The following is a 20,754-nucleotide window of genomic DNA, read 5'->3' as shown; positions in this document are numbered from 1 at the left end:
CGCTCCCTGCTCTCTCTCCCTGTCTCTGCTCTCTCTCCCTCTCCCTGCTCTCTCTCCCTCTCCCTGCTCTCTCACCCTCTCCCTGCTCTCTCACCCTCTCCCTGCTATCTCTCCCTGTCCATGCTCGCTCTCCCTCTCCCTGCTGCCTCTCCTTCTCCCTGCTCGCTCTCCCTCTCCCTGCTCGCTCTCCCTCTCCCTGCTCGCTCTCCATCTGCCTGCTCTCTCTCCTTCTCCTTGCTCCCTCTCCCTCTCCCTAATTTCTCTCCCTTTCCCTGCTCTTTCTCACTCTCCCTGCTCTCTATCCCTCTCCCTGCACTCTCTTCCCCTCCCTGCTACCTCTCCCTACTCTCTCTCCCTCTCTCTCCCTCTCCGTGCCTGCTCTCCCACTCCCTGCTCTCCCACTCCCTGCTCGCTCTCACTCTCCCTGCTCCCTCTCCCTCTCCCTGCTCTCTCAACCTCTCCCCGCTCGCTCTCCCTCTCCCTGATCTCTCTCTCTCCCTGCTCTCTCTCCCTCTCTCTCCCTCTTCCTCTCTCTGCTCCTTCTCCCTCTCCCTGCTCTCTCTCCCTCTGCCTGCTCTCTCTCCCTCTCCCTGCTCCCTCTCCGTCTGCCTGCGCTCGCTCCCACTCCCTGCTCGCTCTCCCTCTCCCCGCTCGCTCTCCCTTTACATCCTCTCTCTCCCTCTCCCTGCTCCTTCTTCCTCTCCCTCTCCCTGCTCTCTCTCCTTCTCCCTGCTTTCTCTCCCTATGCCTGCTCCCTCTCCCTGCTCTTTCTCCCTCTGCCTGCTCTCTCTGCCTCTGCCTGCTCTCTCTCCCTCTCCCTGCTCCCTCTCTTTCGGCCTGCGCTCGCTCCCTCTCCCTACTCTCCCTACTCATCAAACATTTACGTCAGACATTTTCATCAGACATTTCCATCAAACATTTTCGTCAGACATTTTCATCCATCATCTTTATCAAACACGTTTAATAATTGCCAAACATCTTCAAACAATTTCATCAAACATCTTCATCAAACATTTTCATCAAACATTTTCGTCAGACATTTCCATCAAACATTTTCAACAGACATTTTCATCAAACATTTTAGTCAAACATTTTCATCAAACATTTTCATCACATTTTCGTCAGACATTTTCATCAAACATTTTGATCAAACATCTTTATTAAACGTGTTTGATAAAGATGATTGATGGATGTTAGATGAAAATATTCTCCCCAAACCAAACATTTTCATGCAACATTTTCCTTCAAACCTTCTCTTCAAACATGAAACATCTTCATTAGCACTAAAAATTCATGGAACAATTGACAAACATCATTATTTTCATCAGACATTTTCATCAAACATTTTCATCAAACATTTTCATGAAACATTTTCATCAAACATTTTCATTAGACATTTTCATCAAACATTTACGTCAGACATTTTCGTCAGACATTTTCATCCATCATCTTTATCAAACACGTTTAATAAAGATGTTTGATCAACATTCCAGAGAGGCGGATTTGGGAGATGAAGGGGAGGAAGGAGAGGGAGGAATGCTCAATATTCCAGAGAGCGGGAATTGAGAGGTGAAGGGGAGGAACTATTGCTTAACATTCCAGGGGGGGGGGGAATTGAGAAATTTCCATAAAGATGTTTGATCAACATTCAAGAGAGGCGGATTTGTGAGATGAAGGGGAGGAAGGAGTGGGAGGAATGCTCAATATTCCAGAGAGCGGGAATTGAGAGGTGAAGGGGAGGAACTATTGCTTAACATTTCACGGAGGGGGAATTGAGAAATGAAGGGGAAGAAGTGGAGGGGGGATTGCTCAACATTCCAGAGAGGGGGATTTGAGAGGTGAAGGGGAGGAAGGGGTGGAAGGAATGCTTAACATTCCGGAGAGGAGGAATTGAGTGGGGAAGGGGAGGAAGGGGAAGAACGAAAGCTCAATATTCCAGAGATGGGGGTTTGAGTGGAGAAGGGGAGGAAGGGGAGGGTGGAACGTTCAACATTCTCCCTGCTCTCTCTCCCTCTCCCTGCTCTCTCTCCCTCTCCCTGCTCTCACTCCCTCTCCTTGCTCTCTCTCCCTCTCCTGCGCTCTCACCCTCTCCCTGCTCGCTCTCCCTCTCCCTGCTCTCTCTCCCTTTCCCTGCTCTCTCTCCCTCTCACTGCTCCTTCTTCCTCTCCCTACTCTCTCACCCTCGCCCTGCTCTCTCTCCCTCTCCCTGCTCTCTCACCCTCTCCCTGCTATCTCTCCCTGTCCCTGCTTGCTCTCCCACTCCCTGCTGCCTCTCCTTCTCCCTGCTCGCTCTCCCTCTCCCTGCTCGCTCTCCCTCTCCCTGCTCGCTCTCCATCTGCCTGCTCTCTCTCCTTCTCCTTGCTCCCTCTCCCTCTCCCTAATTTCTCTCCCTCTCCCTGCTCTTTCTCACTCTCCCTGCTCTCTATCCCTCTCCCTGCACTCTCTTCCCCTCCCTGCTACCTCTCCCTACTCTCTCTCCCTCTCTCTCCCTCTCCGTGCCTGCTCTCCCACTCCCTGCTCGCTCTCACTCTCCCTGCTCCCTCTCCCTCTCCCTGCTTTCTCAACCTCTCCCCGCTCGCTCTCCCTCTCCCTGATCTCTCTCTCTGCCTGCTCTCTCTCCCTCTCTCTCCCTCTTCCTCTCTCTGCTCCTTCTCCCTCTCCCTGCTCTCTCTCCCTCTGCCTGCTCTCTCTCCCTCTCCCTGCTCCCTCTCCGTCTGCCTGCGCTCGCTCCCACTCCCTGCTCGCTCTCCCTTTCCCCGCTCGCTCTCCCTTTACATCCTCTCTCTCCCTCTCCCTGCTCCTTCTTCCTCTCCCTCTCCCTGCTCTCTCTCCTTCTCCCTGCTTTCTCTCCCTATGCCTGCTCCCTCTCCCTGCTCTTTCTCCCTCTGCCTGCTCTCTCTGCCTCTGCCTGCTCTCTCTCCCTCTCCCTGCTCCCTCTCTTTCGGCCTGCGCTCGCTCCCTCTCCCTACTTTCCCTACTCATCAAACATTTACGTCAGACATTTTCATCAGACATTTCCATCAAACATTTTCGTCAGACATTTTCATCCATCATCTTTATCAAACACGTTTAATAATTGCCAAACATCTTCAAACAATTTCATCAAACATTTTCATCAAACATTTTCATCAAACATTTTCGTCAAACATTTTAGTCAAACATTTTCATCAAACATTTTCATCACATTTTCGTCAGACATTTTCATCAAACATTTTGATCAAACATCTTTATTAAACGTGTTTGATAAAGATGATTGATGGATGTTAGATGAAAATATTCTCCCCAAACCAAACATTTTCATGGAACATTTTCCTTCAAACCTTCTCTTCAAACATGAAACATCTTCATTAGCACTAAAAATTCATGGAACAATTGACAAACATCATTATTTTCATCAGACATTTTCATCAAACATTTTCATCAAACATTTTCATGAAACATTTTCATCAAACATTTTCATTAGACATTTTCATCAAACATTTACGTCAGACATTTTCGTCAGACATTTTCATCCATCATCTTTATCAACCACGTTTAATAAAGATGTTTGATCAACATTCCAGAGAGGCGGATTTGAGAAATGAAGGGGAAGAAGTGGAGGGGGGATTGCTCAACATTCCAGAGAGGGGGATTTGAGAGGTGAAGGGGAGGAAGGGGTGGAAGGAATGCTTAACATTCCGGAGAGGAGGAATTGAGTGGGGAAGGGGAGGAAGGGGAAGAACGAAAGCTCAATATTCCAGAGATGGGGGTTTGAGTGGAGAAGGGGAGGAAGGGGAGGGTGGAACGTTCAACATTCTCCCTGCTCTCTCTCCCTCTCCCTGCTGTCTCCCTCTCCCAGCTCTCTCTCCCTCTCCCAGCTCTCTCTCCCTCTCCCAGCTCTCTCTCCCTCTCCCTGCTCGCTCTCCCTGCTGTCACTCCCTCTCCTGCTCTCTTTCCCTCTCCCTGCTCTCTCTCCCTCTCCCTACTCGCTCTCCCTCTCCCTGTTCCCTCTCCCTCTCCCTGCTCTTTCTCCCTCTCCCTGCTCTCTCTCCCTCTGCCTGCTCTCTCTCCCTCTGCCTGCTCTCTCTCTCACTCTCCCTGCTCGCTCTCACTCTCCCTGCTCGCTCTCCCTCGGCCTGCTCGCTCTCCCTCTCCCCGCTCGCTCTCCCTTTCCCTGCTCTCTCTCCATCTCCCTGCTCTCTCTCCCTCTCCCTGCTCTCACTCCCTCTCCCTGCTCTCCCTCCCTCTCCCTGCTCTCTCTCCATCTCCCTGCTCTCTCCCTCTCCCTGCTCTCTCTCCCTCTCCCTGCTCTCCCACACTCTCCCTGATCTGTCTCCCTCTCTCTGCTCTTTCTACCTCTCCCTGCTCGCGCAGCCTCTCCGTCTCCCTGCTCGCTCTCCCTCTCCCTGCTCGCTCTCCCTCTCCCCGCTCGCTCTCCCTCCCCCTGCTCCCTCTCCCTCTCCCTGCTTTCTCTCCCTCTCCCTGCTCTTTCTCCCTCTCGCTGCTCTCTCTCCCTCTGCCTGCTCTCTCCCCCTCTCCCTGCTCCCTCTCCCTACTCTCTCTCCCTCTATTTGCTCGCTCTCCCTCTCCCTGCTCGCTCTCACTCTCGTTGCTCGCTCTCCCTCTCCCTGCTATCTCTCCCTCTCCCTGCTCCCTCTCCCTCTCCCTGCTCTCTCTCCCTCTCCCTACTCTCTCCCCCTCTCCGTGCTCGCTCTCCTTCTCCCTGCTCGCTCTCCCTTTTAACAAACATCTTCATCAAACGTGTTTGATAAAGACGATTGATAATTGTTTGATGAAAATATTTCCCCCAAACCAATCATTTTCATCTAACAGTCTTCAAACATCTTCATGAAACATCTTCATTAGCCCTCCCTGTCCCTGCTCGCTCTCCCTCTCCCTGCTGCCTCTCCTTCTCCCTGCTCGCTCTCCCTCTCCCTGCTCGCTCTCCATCTGCCTGCTCTCTCTCCTTCTCCTTGCTCCCTCTCCCTCTCCCTAATTTCTCTCCCTCTCCCTGCTCTTTCTCACTCTCCCTGCTCTCTATCCCTCTCCCTGCACTCTCTTCCCCTCCCTGCTACCTCTCCCTACTCTCTCTCCCTCTCTCTCCCTCTCCGTGCCTGCTCTCCCACTCCCTGCTCGCTCTCACTCTCCCTGCTCCCTCTCCCTCTCCCTGCTCTCTCAACCTCTCCCCGCTCGCTCTCCCTCTCCCTGATCTCTCTCTCTCCCTGCTCTCTCTCCCTCTCTCTCCCTCTTCCTCTCTCTGCTCCTTCTCCCTCTCCCTGCTCTCTCTCCCTCTGCCTGCTCTCTCTCCCTCTCCCTGCTCCCTCTCCGTCTGCCTGCGCTCGCTCCCACTCCCTGCTCGCTCTCCCTCTCCCCGCTCGCTCTCCCTTTACATCCTCTCTCTCCCTCTCCCTGCTCCTTCTTCCTCTCCCTCTCCCTGCTCTCTCTCCTTCTCCCTGCTTTCTCTCCCTATGCCTGCTCCCTCTCCCTGCTCTTTCTCCCTCTGCCTGCTCTCTCTGCCTCTGCCTGCTCTCTCTCCCTCTCCCTGCTCCCTCTCTTTCGGCCTGCGCTCGCTCCCTCTCCCTACTCTCCCTACTCATCAAACATTTACGTCAGACATTTTCATTAGACATTTTCATCAAACATTCACGTCAGACATTTTCATTAGACATTTCCATCAAACATTTTCGTCAGACATTTTCATTAGACATTTTCATCAAACATCTACGTCAGACATTTTCATCCATCATCTTTATCAAACACGTTTAATAAAGATGTTTGATCAACATTCCAGAGAGGCGGATTTGGGAGATGAAGGGGAGGAAGGAGAGGGAGGAATGCTCAATATTCCAGAGAGCGGGAATTGAGAGGTGAAGGGGAGGAACTATTGCTTAACATTCCAGGGTGGGGGATTGAGAAATTTCCATAAAGATGTTTGATCAACATTCCAGAGAGGCGGATTTGGGAGATGAAGGGGAGGAAGGAGAGGGAGGAATGCTCAATATTCCAGAGAGCGGGAATTGAGAGGTGAAGGGGAGGAACTATTGCTTAACATTCCAGGGAGGGGGAATTGAGAAATGAAGGGGAAGAAGTGGAGGGGGGATTGCTCAACATTCCAGAGAGGGGGATTTGAGAGGTGAAGGGGAGGAAGGGGTGGAAGGAATGCTTAACATTCCGGAGAGGAGGAATTGAGTGGGGAAGGGGAGGAAGGGGAAGAACGAAAGCTCAATATTCCAGAGATGGGGGTTTGAGTGGAGAAGGGGAGGAAGGGGAGGGAGGAACGTTCAACATTCTCCCTGCTCTCTCTCCCTCTCCCTGCTCTCTCTCCCTCTCCCTGCTCTCTCTCCCTCTCCCTGCTCTCTCTCCCTCTCCCTGCTCTCACTCCCTCTCCCTGCTCTCTCTCCCTCTCCATGCTCCCTCTCCCTCTCCCTGCTCTCTCTCCCTCTCCCTGGTCTCACTCCGTCTCCTGCTCTCTCTCACTCTCCCGCTCCCTCTCTCTGCTCGCTATCCCTCTCCCTGCTCACTCTCCCTCTCCCTGCTCTCCCTCCCTCTGCCTGCTCCCTCTCCCTGCTCTCTGTCCCTCTCCCAACTCCCTCTCCCACTCCCTGCTGGCTCTCCCTCGCCCTGCTCGCTCTCCCTCTGCTCGCTCTCCCTCTCCCTGTTCCCTCTCCCTCTCCCTGCTCTTTCTCCCTCTCCCTGCTCTCTCTCCCTCTGCCTGCTCTCTCTCCCTCTACCTCCTCCCTCTCCCTCTCCCTAATCTCTCTCCCTCTCCCTGCGCTTTCTCCCTCTCCCTGCTCTCACTCCCTCTCCCTGCTCTCTCTCCCTGCTCTCTCTCCCTACTCTCTCTCCCTCTCCCTGCTCGCTCTCCCTCTCCCTGCTCGTTCTCACTCTCCCTGCTCGCTCTCCCTCTCCCTGCTCGCTCTCCTTCTCCCCGCTCGCTCTCCCTTTCCCTGCTCTCTCTCCCTCTCCCTGCTCCTTCTTCCTCTCCCTCTCTCTGCTCCCTCTCCCTCTCCCTGCTCTCTCTCCGTCTCCCTGCTCTCTTTCCCTCTCTATGCTCTCCCTCCCTCTCCCTTCTCTCTCTCCCTCTCCCTGCTGTCTCCCTCTCCCAGCTCTCTCTCCCTCTCCCAGCTCTCTCTCCCTCTCCCTGCTCGCTCTCCCTGCTGTCACTCCCTCTCCTGCTCTCTCTCACTCTCCCTGCACTCTCTCACTCTCCCTCCACTCTCTCACTCTCCCTCCACTCTCTCACTCTCCCTGCTCCCTCTCCCTGCTCTCCCTCCTCTCCCTGCTCTCTTTCCCTCTCCCTGCTCTCTCTCCCTCTCCCTACTCGCTCTCCCTCTCCCTGTTCCCTCTCCCTCTCCCTGCTCTTTCTCCCTCTCCCTGCTCTCTCTCCCTCTGCCTGCTCTCTCTCCCTCTCCCTGCTCTCTCTCACTCTCCCTGCTCGCTCTCACTCTCCCTGCTCGCTCTCCCTCGGCCTGCTCGCTCTCCCTCTCCCCGCTCGCTCTCCCTTTCCCTGCTCTCTCTCCCTCTCCTTGCTCCTTCTTCCTCTCCCTCTCCCTGCTCTCTCTCCATCTCCCTGCTCTCTCTCCTCTCCCTGCTCTCACTCCCTCTCCCTGCTCTACCTCCCTCTCCCTGTTCTCTCTCCATCTCCCTGCTCTCTCCCTCTCCCAGCTCTCTCTCCCTCTCCTTGCTCCCTCTCCCTCTCCCTGCTCTCTCTCCCTCTCCCTGCACGCTCTCCCTCTTCCTGCTCTCTCTCCCTCTCCCTGCTCTCCCTCCCTATCCATGCAATCTCTCCCTCTCACAACTCTCTCTCTCTCCCTGCTCTCTCTCCCTCTCCCTGCTCTCCCATCCTCTCCCTGCTCTCACTCCTCTCCCTGCTCTCACTCCGTCTCGCTGCTCGCTCTCCCTCTCCCTGCTCGCTCTCCCTCTCACTGCTCGCTCTCCCTCTCCCCGCTCGCTCTCCCTCTCCCTGCTCCCTCTCCCTCTCCCTGCTTTCTCTCCCTCTCCCTGCTCTTTCTCCCTCTCGCTGCTCTCTCTCCCTCTGCCTGCTCTCTCCCCCTCTCCCTGCTCCCTCTCCCTACTCTCTCTCCCTCTATTTGCTCGCTCTCCCTCTCCCTGCTCGCTCTCACTCTCGTTGCTCGCTCTCCCTCTCCCTGCTCGCTCTCCCTCTGCCCGCTCGCTCTCCCTTTCCCTGCTCTCTCTCCCTCTCCGTGCTCCTTCTTCCTCTCACTCTCCCTTCTCACTCTCCCTCTCCCTGATCTCTCTCTCTCTCCCTGCTCTCTCTCCCTCTCCCTGCTCTCTCTCTCTCCCTCTCCCTGCTCTTTCTCCCTCTCCTTGCTCTCTCTCCCTCTGCCTGCTCTCTCTCCCTCTCCCTGCTCCCTCTCCCTCTGCCTGCTCTCACTCCCTCGCCCTGCTCGCTCTTCCTCTCCCCGCTCTCTCTCCCTATGCCTGCTTCCTCTCCCTCTCCCTGCTCTCTCTCCTTCTCCCTGCTCGCTCTCCCTCTGCCTGCTTCCTCTCCCTCTCCCTGCTCGCTCTCCCTCTCTCTGCTCCCTCACTCTGCTCCGTCTCCCTCTCCGTAATCTCTCTCCCTCACCCTGGTCTTTCTCCCTCTCCCTGCTCCTTCTCCCTCTCCCTGCTCTCTCTCCCTCTCCCTGCTCCCTCTCTTTCGGCCTGCGCTCGCTCCCTCTCCCTACTCTCCCTACTCATCAAACATTTACGTCAGACATTTTCATCAGACATTTCCATCAAACATTTTCGTCAGACATTTTCATCCATCATCTTTATCAAACACGTTTAATAATTGCCAAACATCTTCAAACAATTTCATCAAACATTTTCATCAAATATTTTCATCAAACATTTTCGTCAGACATTTCCATCAAACATTTTAGTCAAACATTTTCATCAAACATTTTCATCACATTTTCGTCAGACATTTTCATCAAACATTTTGATCAAACATCTTTATTAAACGTGTTTGATAAAGATGATTGATGGATGTTAGATGAAAATATTCTCCCCAAACCAAACATTTTCATGGAACATTTTCCTTCAAACCTTCTCTTAAAACATGAAACATCTTCATTAGCACTATAAATTCATGGAACAATTGACAAACATCATTATTTTCATCAGACATTTTCATCAAACATTTTCATCAAACATTTTCATGAAACATTTTCATCAAACATTTTCATTAGACATTTTCATCAAACATTTACGTCAGACATTTTCGTCAGACATTTTCATCCATCATCTTTATCAAACACGTTTAATAAAGATGTTTGATCAACATTCCAGAGAGGCGGATTTGGGAGATGAAGGGGAGGAAAGAGAGGGAGGAATGCTCAATATTCCAGAGAGCGGGAATTGAGAGGTGAAGGGGAGGAACTATTGCTTAACATTCCAGGGGGGGGGGAATTGAGAAATTTCCATAAAGATGTTTGATCAACATTCCAGAGAGGCGGATTTGGGAGATGAAGGGGAGGAAGGAGAGGGAGGAATGCTCAATATTCCAGAGACCGGGAATTGAGAGGTGAATGGGAGGAACTATTGCTTAACATTCCACGGAGGGGGAATTGAGAAATGAAGGGGAAGAAGTGGAGGGGGGATTGCTCAACATTCCAGAGAGGGGGATTTGAGAGGTGAAGGGGAGGAAGGGGTGGAAGGAATGCTTAACATTCCGGAGAGGAATTGAGTGGGGAAGGGGAGGAAGGGGAAGAACGAAAGCTCAATATTCCAGAGATGGGGGTTTGAGTGGAGAAGGGGAGGAAGGGGAGGGTGGAACGTTCAACATTCTCCCTGCTCTCTCTCCCTCTCCCTGCTCTCTCTCCATCTCCCTGCTCTCTCCTCTCCCTGCTCTCACTCCCTCTCCCTGCTCTACCTCCCTCTCCCTGCTCTCTCTCCATCTCCCTGCTCTCTCCCTCTCCCAGCTCTCTCTCCCTCTCCCTGCTCCCTCTCCCTCTCCCTGCTCTCCCATCCTCTCCCTGCTCTCTCTCCCTCTCCCTGCTCGCGCAGCCTCTCCGTCTCCCTGCTCGCTCTCCCTCTCCCTGCTCGCTCTCCCTCTCCCTGCTCGCTCTCCCTCTCCCCGCTCGCTCTCGCTCTCCCTGCTCCCTCTCCCTCTCCCTGCTTTCTCTCCCTCTCCCTGCTCTTTCTCCCTCTCGCTGCTCTCTCTCCCTCTGCCTGCTCTCTCCCCCTCTCCCTGCTCCCTCTCCCTACTCTCTCTCCCTCTATTTGCTCGCTATCCCTCTCCCTGCTCGCTCTCACTCTCGTTGCTCGCTCTTCCTCTCCCTGCTCGCTCTCCCTCTGCCCGCTCGCTCTCCCTCTCCCTGCTCTCTCTCCCTCTCCGTGCTCCTTCTTCCTCTCACTCTCCCTGCTCACTCTCCCTCTCCCTGCTCTCTCTCCCTCTCCCCGCTCGCTCTCCCTCTCCCTGATCTCTCTCTCTCTCCCTGCTCTCTCTCTCTCTCTCTCTCCCTGCTCTCTCTCTCCCTCTCCCTGCTCTTTCTCCCTCTCCTTGCTCTCTCTCCCTCTGCCTGCTCTCTCTCCCTCTGCCTGCTCCCTCTCCCTCTGCCTGCTCTCGCTCCCTCGCCCTGCTCGCTCTTCCTCTCCCCGCTCTCTCTCCTTATGCCTGCTTCCTCTCCCTCTCGCTGCTCTCTCTCCTTCTCCCTGCTCGCTCTCCCTCTGCCAGCTTCCTCTCCCTCTCCCTGCTCGCTCTCCCTCTCTCTGCTCCCTCACTCTCCTCCGTCTCCCTCTCCGTAATCTCTCTCCCTCACCCTGGTCTTTCTCCCTCACCCTGGTCTTTCTCCCTCTCCCTGCTCCTTCTCCCTCTCCCTGCTCTCTCTCCCTCTCCCTGCTCGCTCTCCCTCTCCCTGCTCTCTCTCTCCCTCTCCCTCCTCGCTCTCCTCTCCCTGCTCCTTCTTCCTCTCCCTACTCTCTCTACCTCTCCCTGCTCTCTCTCCCTCTCCCTGCTCGCTCTCCCTCTCCCTGGTCTCACTCCCTCTCCTGCTCTCTCTCACTCGCCCGCTCCCTCTCTCTGCTCGCTCTCTCTCTCCCTGCTCGCTCTCCCCCTACCTGCTCTCTCTCCCTCTCCTGCTCGCTCTCACTCTCCCTGTTCGCTCTCCCTCTCCCTGCTCGCTCTCCCCTCTCACCGATCCCTCTCCCTTTCCCTGCTCACACTCCCTCTCCCTGCTACCTCTCCAACTCCCTGCTCCCTCTCCGCTCCCTGCTCTCTCTCCCTCTCTCTGCTCTCTCACCCTCTCCCTGCTCTCTCTCCCTCTCCCTGCTCTCTCACCCCCGCCCTGCTCTCTCTCCCTCTCCCAGCTCTCTCACCCTCTCCCTGCTATCTCTCCCTGTCCCTGCTCGCTCTCCCTCTCCCTGCTGCCTCTCCTTCTCCCTGCTCGCTCTCCTTCTCCCTGCTCGCTCTCCCTCTCCCTGCTCGCTCTCCATCTGCCTACTCACTGTCCTTCTCCTTTCTCTCTCTCCCTCTCCCTAATCTCTCTCCCTCTCCCTGCTCTTTCTCACTCTCCCTGCTCTCTATCCCTCTCCCTGCACTCTCTTCCCCTCCTTGCTACCTCTCCCTACTCTCTCTCCCTCTCCCTGCCTGCTCTCCCACTCCCTGCTCGCTCTCACTCTCCCTGCTCACTCTCCCTCTCCCTGCTCTCTCTCCCTCTCCCTGCTCTCTCTCCCTTTGCCTGCTCCCTCTCTCTCTCCCTGCTCTCTCTCCCTCTCTCTCCCTCTTCCTCTCTCTGCTCCTTCTCCCTCTCCCTGCTCTCTCTCCCTCTGCCTGCTCTCTCTCCCTCTCCCTGCTCCCTCTCCCTCTGCCTGCGCTCGCTCCCTCTCCCTGCTCGCTCTCCCTCTCCCCGCTTGCTCGCCCTTTACCTCCTCTCTCTCCCTCTCCCTGCTCCTTCTTCCTCTCCCTCTCCCTGCTCTCTCCCTCTCCCTGCTTTCTCTCCCTATGCCTGCTCCCTCTCCCTGCTCTTTCTCCCTCTGCCTGCTCTCTCTCCCTCTGCCTGCTCTCTCTCCCTCTCCCTGCTATCGCTCCCCTCTCCCTGCTCCCTCTCCCTCTCCCTGCTCTCTCCCTCTCCGTGCTCGCTCTCCTTCTCCCTGCTCGCTCTCCCTTTTAACAAACATCTTCATCAAACGTGTTTGATAAAGACGATTGATAATTGTTTGATGAAAATATTTCCCCCAAACCAAACATTTTCATCTAACAGTCTTCAAACATCTTCATGAAACATCTTCATTAGCCCTAAAAATTCGTCATGAAACATTTTTGACCAAACACTTTCGTCAGACATTTCATCAGACATTTCCATCACACATTTTCGTCAGACATTTTCATGAAACATTTTGATCAAACATCTTTATTAAACGTGTTTGATAAAGATGATTGATGGATGTTAGATGAAAATATTCTCCCCAAACCAAACATTTTCATGGAACATTTTCCTTCAAACCTTCTCTTCAAACAAGAAACATCTTCATTAGCACTAAAAATTCATGGAACAATTGACAAACATCATTATTTTCATCAGACATTTTCATCAAACATTTTCATCAAACATTTTCATGAAACATTTTCATTAGACATTTTCATTAGACATTTTCATCAAACATTTACGTCAGACATTTTCATCAGACATTTCCATCAAACATTTTCGTCAGACATTTTGATTAGACATTTTCATCAAACATTTACGTCAGACATTTTCATCAGACATTTCCATCAAACATTTTCGTCAGACATTTTCATCCATCATCTTTATCAACCACGTTTAATAAAGATGTTTGATCAACATTCCAGAGAGGCGGATTTGGGAGATGAAGGGGAGGAAGGAGAGGGAGGAATGCTCAATATTCCAGAGAGCGGGAATTGAGAGGTGAAGGGGAGGAACTATTGCTTAACATTCCAGGGTGGGGGATTGAGAAATTTCCATAAAGATGTTTGATCAACATTCCAGAGAGGCGGATTTGGGAGATGAAGGGGAGGAAGGAGAGGGAGGAATGCTCAATATTCGAGAGAGCGGGAATTGAGAGGGTGAAGGGGAGGAACTATTGCTTAACATTCCAGGGAGGGGGAATTGAGAAATGAAGGGGAAGAAGTGGAGGGGTGATTGCTCAACATTCCAGAGAGGGGGATTTGAGAGGTGAAGGGGAGGAAGGGGTGGAAGGAATGCTTAACATTCCGGAGAGGAGGAATTGAGTGGGGAAGGGGAGGAAGGGGAAGAACGAAAGCTCAATATTCCAGAGATGGGGGTTTGAGTGGAGAAGGGGAGGAAGGGGAGGGAGGAACGTTCAACATTCTCCCTGCTCTCTCTCCCTCTCCCTGCTCTCTCTCCCTCTCCCTGCTCTCTCTCCCTCTCCCTGCTCTCACTCCCTCTCCCTGCTCTCTCTCCCTCTCCATGATCCCTCTCCCTCTCCCTGCTCTCTCTCCCTTTCCCTGCTCTCTCTCCCTCTCACTGCTCGCTCTCCCTTTCCCTGCTCGCTCTCCCTCTCCGTCCTATCTCTCCCTCTCCCTGCTCACTCTCCCTCTCCCTGCTCTCCCTCCCTCTGCCTGCTCCCTCTCCCTGCTCTCTGTCCCTCTCCCAACTCTCTCTCCCACTCCCTGCTGGCTCTCCCTCGCCCTGCTCGCTCTCCCTCTGCTCGCTCTCCCTCTCCCTGTTCCCTCTCCCTCTCCCTGCTCTTTCTCCCTCTCCCTGCTCTCTCTCCCTCTGCCTGCTCTCTCTCCCTCTCCCTCCTCCCTCTCCCTCTCCCTGCGCTTTCTCCCTCTCCCTGCTCTCACTCCCTCTCGCTGCTCTCTCTCCCTGCTCTCTCTCCCTACTCTCTCTCCCTCTCCCTGCTCGCTCTACCTCTCCCTGCTCGTTCTCACTCTCCCTGCTCGCTCTCCCTCTCCCTGCTCGCTCTCCGTCTGCCTGCTATCTCTCCCTCTCTCAGTTCGCTCCCCCTCTCCCTGCTCCCTCTCCCTCTCTCTGCTACCTCTCACTCTCCCTGCTCTCTCTCACTCTCCCTGCTCTCTTTCCCTCTCCCTGCTCTCGCTCCCCCTCCCTGCTTCGTTTCCATACTCTCTCCCCCTCTCCGTGCTCGCTCTCCTTCTCCCTGCTCGCTCTCACTCTCCCTGCTCGCTCTCCCTCTCCCTGCTCGCTCTCCCTCTCCCCGCTCCCTCTCCCTTTCCCTGCTCACACTCCCTCTCCCTGCTACCCCTCCATCTCCCTGCTCCCTCTCCCGCTCCCTGCTCTCTCTCCCTGTCTCTGCTCTCTCTCCCTCTCCCTGCTCTCTCTCCCTCTCCCTGCTCTCTCACCCTCTCCCTTCTCTCTCACCCTCTCCCTGCTATCTCTCCCTGTCCATGCTCGCTCTCCCTCTCCCTGCTGCCTCTCCTTCTCCCTGCTCGCTCTCCCTCTCCCTGCTCGCTCTCCCTCTCCCTGCTCGCTCTCCATCTGCCTGCTCTCTCTCCTTCTCCTTGCTCCCTCTCCCTCTCCCTAATTTCACTCCCTTTCCCTGCTCTTTCTCACTCTCCCTGCTCTCTATCCCTCTCCCTGCACTCTCTTCCCCTCCCTGCTACCTCACCCTACTCTCTCTCCCTCTCTCTCCCTCTCCGTGCCTGCTCTCCCACTCCCTGCTCGCTCTCACTCTCCCTGCTCCCTCTCCCTCTCCCTGCTCTCTCAACCTCTCCCCGCTCGCTCTACCTCTCCCTGATCTCTCTCTCTCCCTGCTCTCTCTCCCTCTCTCTCCCTCTTCCTCTCTCTGCTCCTTCTCCCTCTCCCTGCTCTCTCTCCCTCTGCCTGCTCTCTCTCCCTCTCCCTGCTCCCTCTCCGTCTGCCTGCGCTCGCTCCCACTCCCTGCTCGCTCTCCCTCTCCCCGCTCGCTCTCCCTTTACATCCTCTCTCTCCCTCTCCCTGCTCCTTCTTCCTCTCCCTCTCCCTGCTCTCTCTCCTTCTCCCTGCTTTCTCTCCCTATGCCTGCTCCCTCTCCCTGCTCTTTCTCCCTCTGCCTGCTCTCTCTGCCTCTGCCTGCTCTCTCTCCCTCTCCCTGCTCCCTCTCTTTCGGCCTGCGCTCGCTCCCTCTCCCTACTCTCCCTACTCATCAAACATTTACGTCAGACATTTTCATCAGACATTTCCATCAAACATTTTCGTCAGACATTTTCATCCATCATCTTTATCAAACACGTTTAATAATTGCCAAACATCTTCAAACAATTTCATCAAACATTTTCATCAAACATTTTCATCAAACATTTTCGTCAGACATTTCCATCAAACATTTTCAACAGACATTTTCATCAAACATTTTAGTCAAACATTTTCATCAAACATTTTCATCACATTTTCGTCAGACATTTTCATCAAACATTTTGATCAAACATCTTTATTAAACGTGTTTGATAAGATGATTGATGGATGTTAGATGAAGATATTCTCCCCAAACCAAACATTTTCATGGAACATTTTCCTTCAAACCTTCTCTTCAAACATGAAACATCTTCATTAGCACTAAAAATTCATGGAACAATTGACAAACATCATTATTTTCATCAGACATTTTCATCAAACATTTTCATTAGACATTTTCATCAAACATTTACGTCAGACATTTTCGTCAGACATTTTCATCCATCATCTTTATCAAACACGTTTAATAAAGATGTTTGATCAACATTCCAGAGAGGCGGATTTGGGAAATGAAGGGGAGGAAGGAGAGGGAGGAATGCTCAATATTCCAGAGAGCGGGAATTGAGAGGTGAAGGGGAGGAACTATTGCTTAACATTCCAGGGGGGGGGGGAATTGAGAAATTTCCATAAAGATGTTTGATCAACATTCAAGAGAGGCGGATTTGGGAGATGAAGGGGAGGAAGGAGTGGGAGGAATGCTCAATATTCCAGAGAGCGGGAATTGAGAGGTGAAGGGGAGGAACTATTGCTTAACATTTCACGGAGGGGGAATTGAGAAATGAAGGGGAAGAAGTGGAGGGGGGATTGCTCAACATTCCAGAGAGGGGGATTTGAGAGGTGAAGGGGAGGAAGGGTGGGAGGAATGCTTAACATTCCGGAGAGGAGGAATTGAGTGGGGAAGGGGAGGAAGGGGAAGAACGAAAGCTCAATATTCCAGAGATGGGGGTTTGAGTGGAGAAGGGGAGGAAGGGGAGGGTGGAACGTTCAACATTCTCCCTGCTCTCTCTCCCTCTCTCCCTGCTCTCTCTCCCTCTCCCTGCTCTCACTCCCTCTCCCTGCTCTCTCTCCCTCTCCATGCTCCCTCTCCATGCTCCCCTCTCCCTCTCCCTGCTCTCTCTCCCTCTCCCTGCTGTCTCCCTCTCCTGCGCTCTCACCCTCTCTCTGCTCGCTCTCCCTCTCCCTGCTCTCTCTCCCTTTCCCTGCTCTCTCTCCCTCTCACTGCTCCTTCTTCCTCTCCCTACTCTCTCACCCTCGCCCTGCTCTCTCTCCCTGTCCCTGCTCTCTCACCCCTCTCCCTGCTATCTCTCCCTGTCCCTGCTCGCTCTCCCACTCCCTGCTGCCTCTCCTTCTCCCTGCTCGCTCAATATTCCAGAGAGGAGGAATTGAGTGGGGAAGGGGAGGAAGGGAAGACGAAAGCTCAATATTCCAGAGATGGGGGTTTGAGTGGAGAAGGGGAGGAAGGGGAGGGTGGAACGTTCAACATTCTCCCTGCTCTCTCTCCCTCTCCCTGCTCTCTCTCCCTCTCCCTGCTCTCACTCCCTCTCCCTGCTCTCTCTCCCCTCTCCATGCTCCCTCTCCCTCTCCCTGCTCTCTCTCCCTCTCCCTGTTGTCTCCCTCTCCTGCGCTCTCACCCTCTCCCTGCTCGCTCTCCCTCTCCCTGCTCTCTCTCCCTTTCCCTGCTCTCTCTCCCTCTCACTGCTCGCTCTCCCTCTCCCTGCTCGCTCTCCCTCTCCCTCCTATCTTTCCCTCTCCTTGCTCACTCTCCCTCTCCCTGCTCTCCCTCCCTCTGCCTGCTCCCTCTACCTGCTGTCCCTCTCCAACTCTCTCTCCCACTCCCTGCTGGCTCTCCCCCTCCCTGCTCCTTCTCCCTCTGCTCGCTCTCCCTCTCCCTGTTCCCTCTCCCTCTCCCTGCTCTTTCTCCCTCTCCCTGCTCTCTCTCCCTCTGCCTGCTCTCTCTCCCTCTACCTCCTCCCTCTCCCTCTCCCTAATCTCTCTCCCTCTCCCTGCGCTCTTCTCCCTCTCCCTGCTCTCTCTCCCTGCTCTCTCTCCCTGCTCTCTCTCACTACTCTCTCTCCATCTCCCTGCTCGCTCTCCCTCTCCCTGCTCGCTCTCACTCTCCCTGCTCGCTCTCACTCTCCCTGCTCGCTCTCCCTCGGCCTGCTCGCTCTCCCTCTCCCCGCTCGCTCTCCCCTTTCGCTGCTCTCTCTCCCTCTCCTTGCTCCTTCTTCCTCTCCCTCTCCCTGCTCTCTCTCCATCTCCCTGCTCTCTCTCCCTCTCCCTGCTCTCACTCCCTCTCCCTGCTCTACCTCCCTCTCCCTGCTCTCTCTCCATCTCCCTGCTCTCACCCTCTCCCAGCTCTCTCTCCCTCTCCCTGCTCCCTCTCCCTCTCCCTGCTCTCTCTCCCTCTCCCTGCACGCTCTCCCTCTTCCTGCTCTCTCTCCCTCTCCCTGCTCTCCCTCCCTATCCATGCAATCTCTCCCTCTCACAACTCTCTCTCTCTCTCTCAATGCTCTCTCCTCCCTCTCCCTGCTCTCCCATCCTCTCCCTGCTCTCTCTCCCTCTCCCTGCTCGCGCAGCCTCTCCGTCTCCCTGCTCGCTCTCCCTCTCCCTGCTCGCTCTCCCTCTCCCTGCTCGCTCTCCCTCTTCCCGCTCGCTCTCCCTCTCCCTGCTCCCTCTCCCTCCTCTCCCTGCTTCTCTCCCTCTCCCTGCTCTTTCTCCCTCTCGCTGCTCTCTCTCACTCTGCCTGCTCTCTCCCCCTCTCCCTGCTCCCTCTCCCTCTATTTGCTCGCTCTCCCTCTCCCTGCTCGCTCTCACTCTCGTTGCTCGCTCTCCCTCTCCCTCCTCGCTCTCCCTCTGCCCGCTCGCTCGCCCTTTACCTCCTCTCTCTCCCTCTCCCTGCCTCTCTCTCCCTCTCCCTGCTTTCTCTCCCTATGCCTGCTCCCTCTCCCTGCTCTTTCTCCCTCTGCCTGCTCTCTCTCCCTCTGCCTGCTCTCTCTCCCTCTCCCTGCTATCTCTCCCTCTCCCTGCTCCCTCTCCCTCTCCCTGCTCTCTGTCCCTCTCCCTTACTCTCTCCCCCTCTCCGTGCTCGCTCTCCTTCTCCCTGCTCGCTCACCCTTTTAACAAACATCTTCATCAAACGTGTTTGATAAAGACGATTGATAATTGTTTGATGAAAATATTTCCCCCAAACCAAACGTTTTCATCTAACAGTCTTCAAACATCTTCATGAAACATCTTCATTAGCCCTAAAAATTCGTCATGAAACATTTTTGACCAAACATTTTCGTCAGACATTTTCATCAGACATTTCCATCACACATTTTCGTCAGATATTTTCATGAAACATTTTGATCAAACATCTTTATTAAACGTGTTTGATAAAGATGATTGATGGATGTTAGATGAAAATATTCTCCCCAAACCAAACATTTTCATGGAACATTTTCCTTCAAACCTTCTCTTCAAACAAGAAACATCTTCATTAGCACTAAAAATTCATGGAACAATTGACAAACATCATTATTTTCATCAGACATTTTCATCAAACATTTTCATCAAACATTTTCATGAAACATTTTCATTAGACATTTTCATTAGACATTTTCATCAAACATTTACGTCAGACATTTTCATCAGACATTTCCATCAAACATTTTCGTCAGACATTTTCATTAGACATTTTCATCAAACATTTACGTCAGACATTTTCATCAGACATTTCCATCAAACATTTTCGTCAGACATTTTCATCCATCATCTTTATCAAACACGTTTAATAAAGATGTTTGATCAACATTCCAGAGAGGCGGATTTGGGAGATGAAGGGGAGGAAGGAGAGGGAGGAATGCTCAATATTCCAGAGAGCGGGAATTGAGAGGTGAAGGGGAGGAACTATTGCTTAACATTCCAGGGGGGGGGGGGGGGATTGAGAAATTTCCATAAAGATGTTTGATCAACATTCCAGAGAGGCGGATTTGGGAGATGAAGGGGAGGAAGGAGAGGGAGGAATGCTCAATATTCCAGAGAGCGGGAATTGAGAGGTGAAGGGGAGGAACTATTGCTTAACATTCCAGGGAGGGGGAATTGAGAAATGAAGGGGAAGAAGTGGAGGGGGGATTGCTCAACATTCCAGAGAGGGGGATTTGAGAGGTGAAGGGGAGGAAGGGGTGGAAGGAATGCTTAACATTCCGGAGAGGAGGAATTGAGTGGAGAAGGGGAGGAAGGGGAGGGAGGAACGTTCAACATTCTCCCTGCTCTCTCTCCCTCTCCCTGCTCTTTCTCCCTCTCCCTGCTCTCTCTCCCTCTGCCTGCTCTCTCTCCCTCTACCTCCTCCCTCTCCCTCTCCCTAATCTCTCTCCCTCTCCCTGCGCTTTCTCCCTCTCCCTGCTCTCACTCCCTCTCCCTGCTCTCTCTCCCTGCTCTCTCTCCCTACTCTCTCTTCCTCTCCCTGCTCGCTCTCCCTCTCCCTGCTCGTTCTCCCTCTCCGTGCTCGCTCTCCCTCTCCCTGTTCGCTCTCCTTCTCCCCGCTCGCTCTCCCTTTCCCTGCTCTCTCTCCCTCTCCCTGCTCCTTCTTCCTCTCCCTCTCTCTTCTCTCTCTCCCTCTCCCTGCTCTCTTTCCGTCACCCTGCTCTCTTTCCCTCTCTATGCTCTCCCTCCCTCTCCCTTCTCTCTCTCCCTCTCCCTGCTGTCTCCCTCTCCCAGCTCTCTCTCCCTCTCCCAGCTCTCTCTCCCTCTCCCTGCTCGCTCTCCCTGCTGTCACTGCCTCTCCTGCTCTCTCTCACTCTCCCTGCACTCTCTCACTCTCCCTGCACTCTCTCACTCTCCCTCCACTCTCTCACTCTCCCTGCTCCCTCTCCCTGCTCCCTCTCCCTGCTCCCTCTCCCTGCTCTCCCTCCCTCTCCCTGCTCTCTTTCCCTCTCGCTGCACTCTCTCCCTCTCCCTACTCGCTCTCCCTCTCCCTGTTCCCTCTCCCTCTCCCTGCTCTTTCTCCCTCTCCCTGCCCTCTCTCCCTCTGCCTGCTCTCTCTCCCACTCCCTGCTCTCTCTCACTCTCCCTGCTCGCTCTCACTCTCCCTGCTCGCTCTCCCTCGGCCTGCTCGCTCTCCCTCTCCCCGCTCGCTCTCCCTTTCCCTGCTCTCTCTCCCTCTCCTTGCTCCTTCTTCCTTTCCCTCTCCCTGCTCTCTCTCCATCTCCCTGCTCTCTCTCCTCTCCCTGCTCTCACTCCCTCTCCCTGCTCTACATCCCTCTCCCTGCTCTCTCTCCATCTCCCTGCTCTCTCCCTCTCCCTGCTCCCTCTCACTCTCACTGCTCCCTCTCACTCTCCCTGCTCTCTCTCCCTCTCCCTGCACGCTCTCCCTCCTCCTGCTCTCTCTCCCTCTCCCTGCTCTCCCTCCCTATCCATGCAATCTCTCCCTCTCACAACTCTCTCTCTCTCTCTCCCTGCTCTCTCTCCCTCTCCCTGCTCTCCCATCCTCTCCCTGCTCTCTCTCCTCTCCCTGCTCTCACTCCGTCTCCCTGCTCGCTCTCCCTCTCCCTGCTCGCTCTCCCTCTCCCTGCTCGCTCTCCCTCTCCCCGCTCGCTCTCCCTCTCCCTGCTCCCTCTCCCTCTCCCTGCTT

Source organism: Octopus bimaculoides, chromosome 13, assembly GCF_046866305.1.
Source record: "Octopus bimaculoides isolate indiv1 chromosome 13, ASM4686630v1, whole genome shotgun sequence".
Classification (NCBI taxonomy): domain Eukaryota; kingdom Metazoa; phylum Mollusca; class Cephalopoda; order Octopoda; family Octopodidae; genus Octopus; species Octopus bimaculoides.
The sequence above is the reverse complement of the archived record's forward strand: the minus strand, read 5'-3'. Positions refer to the sequence as shown.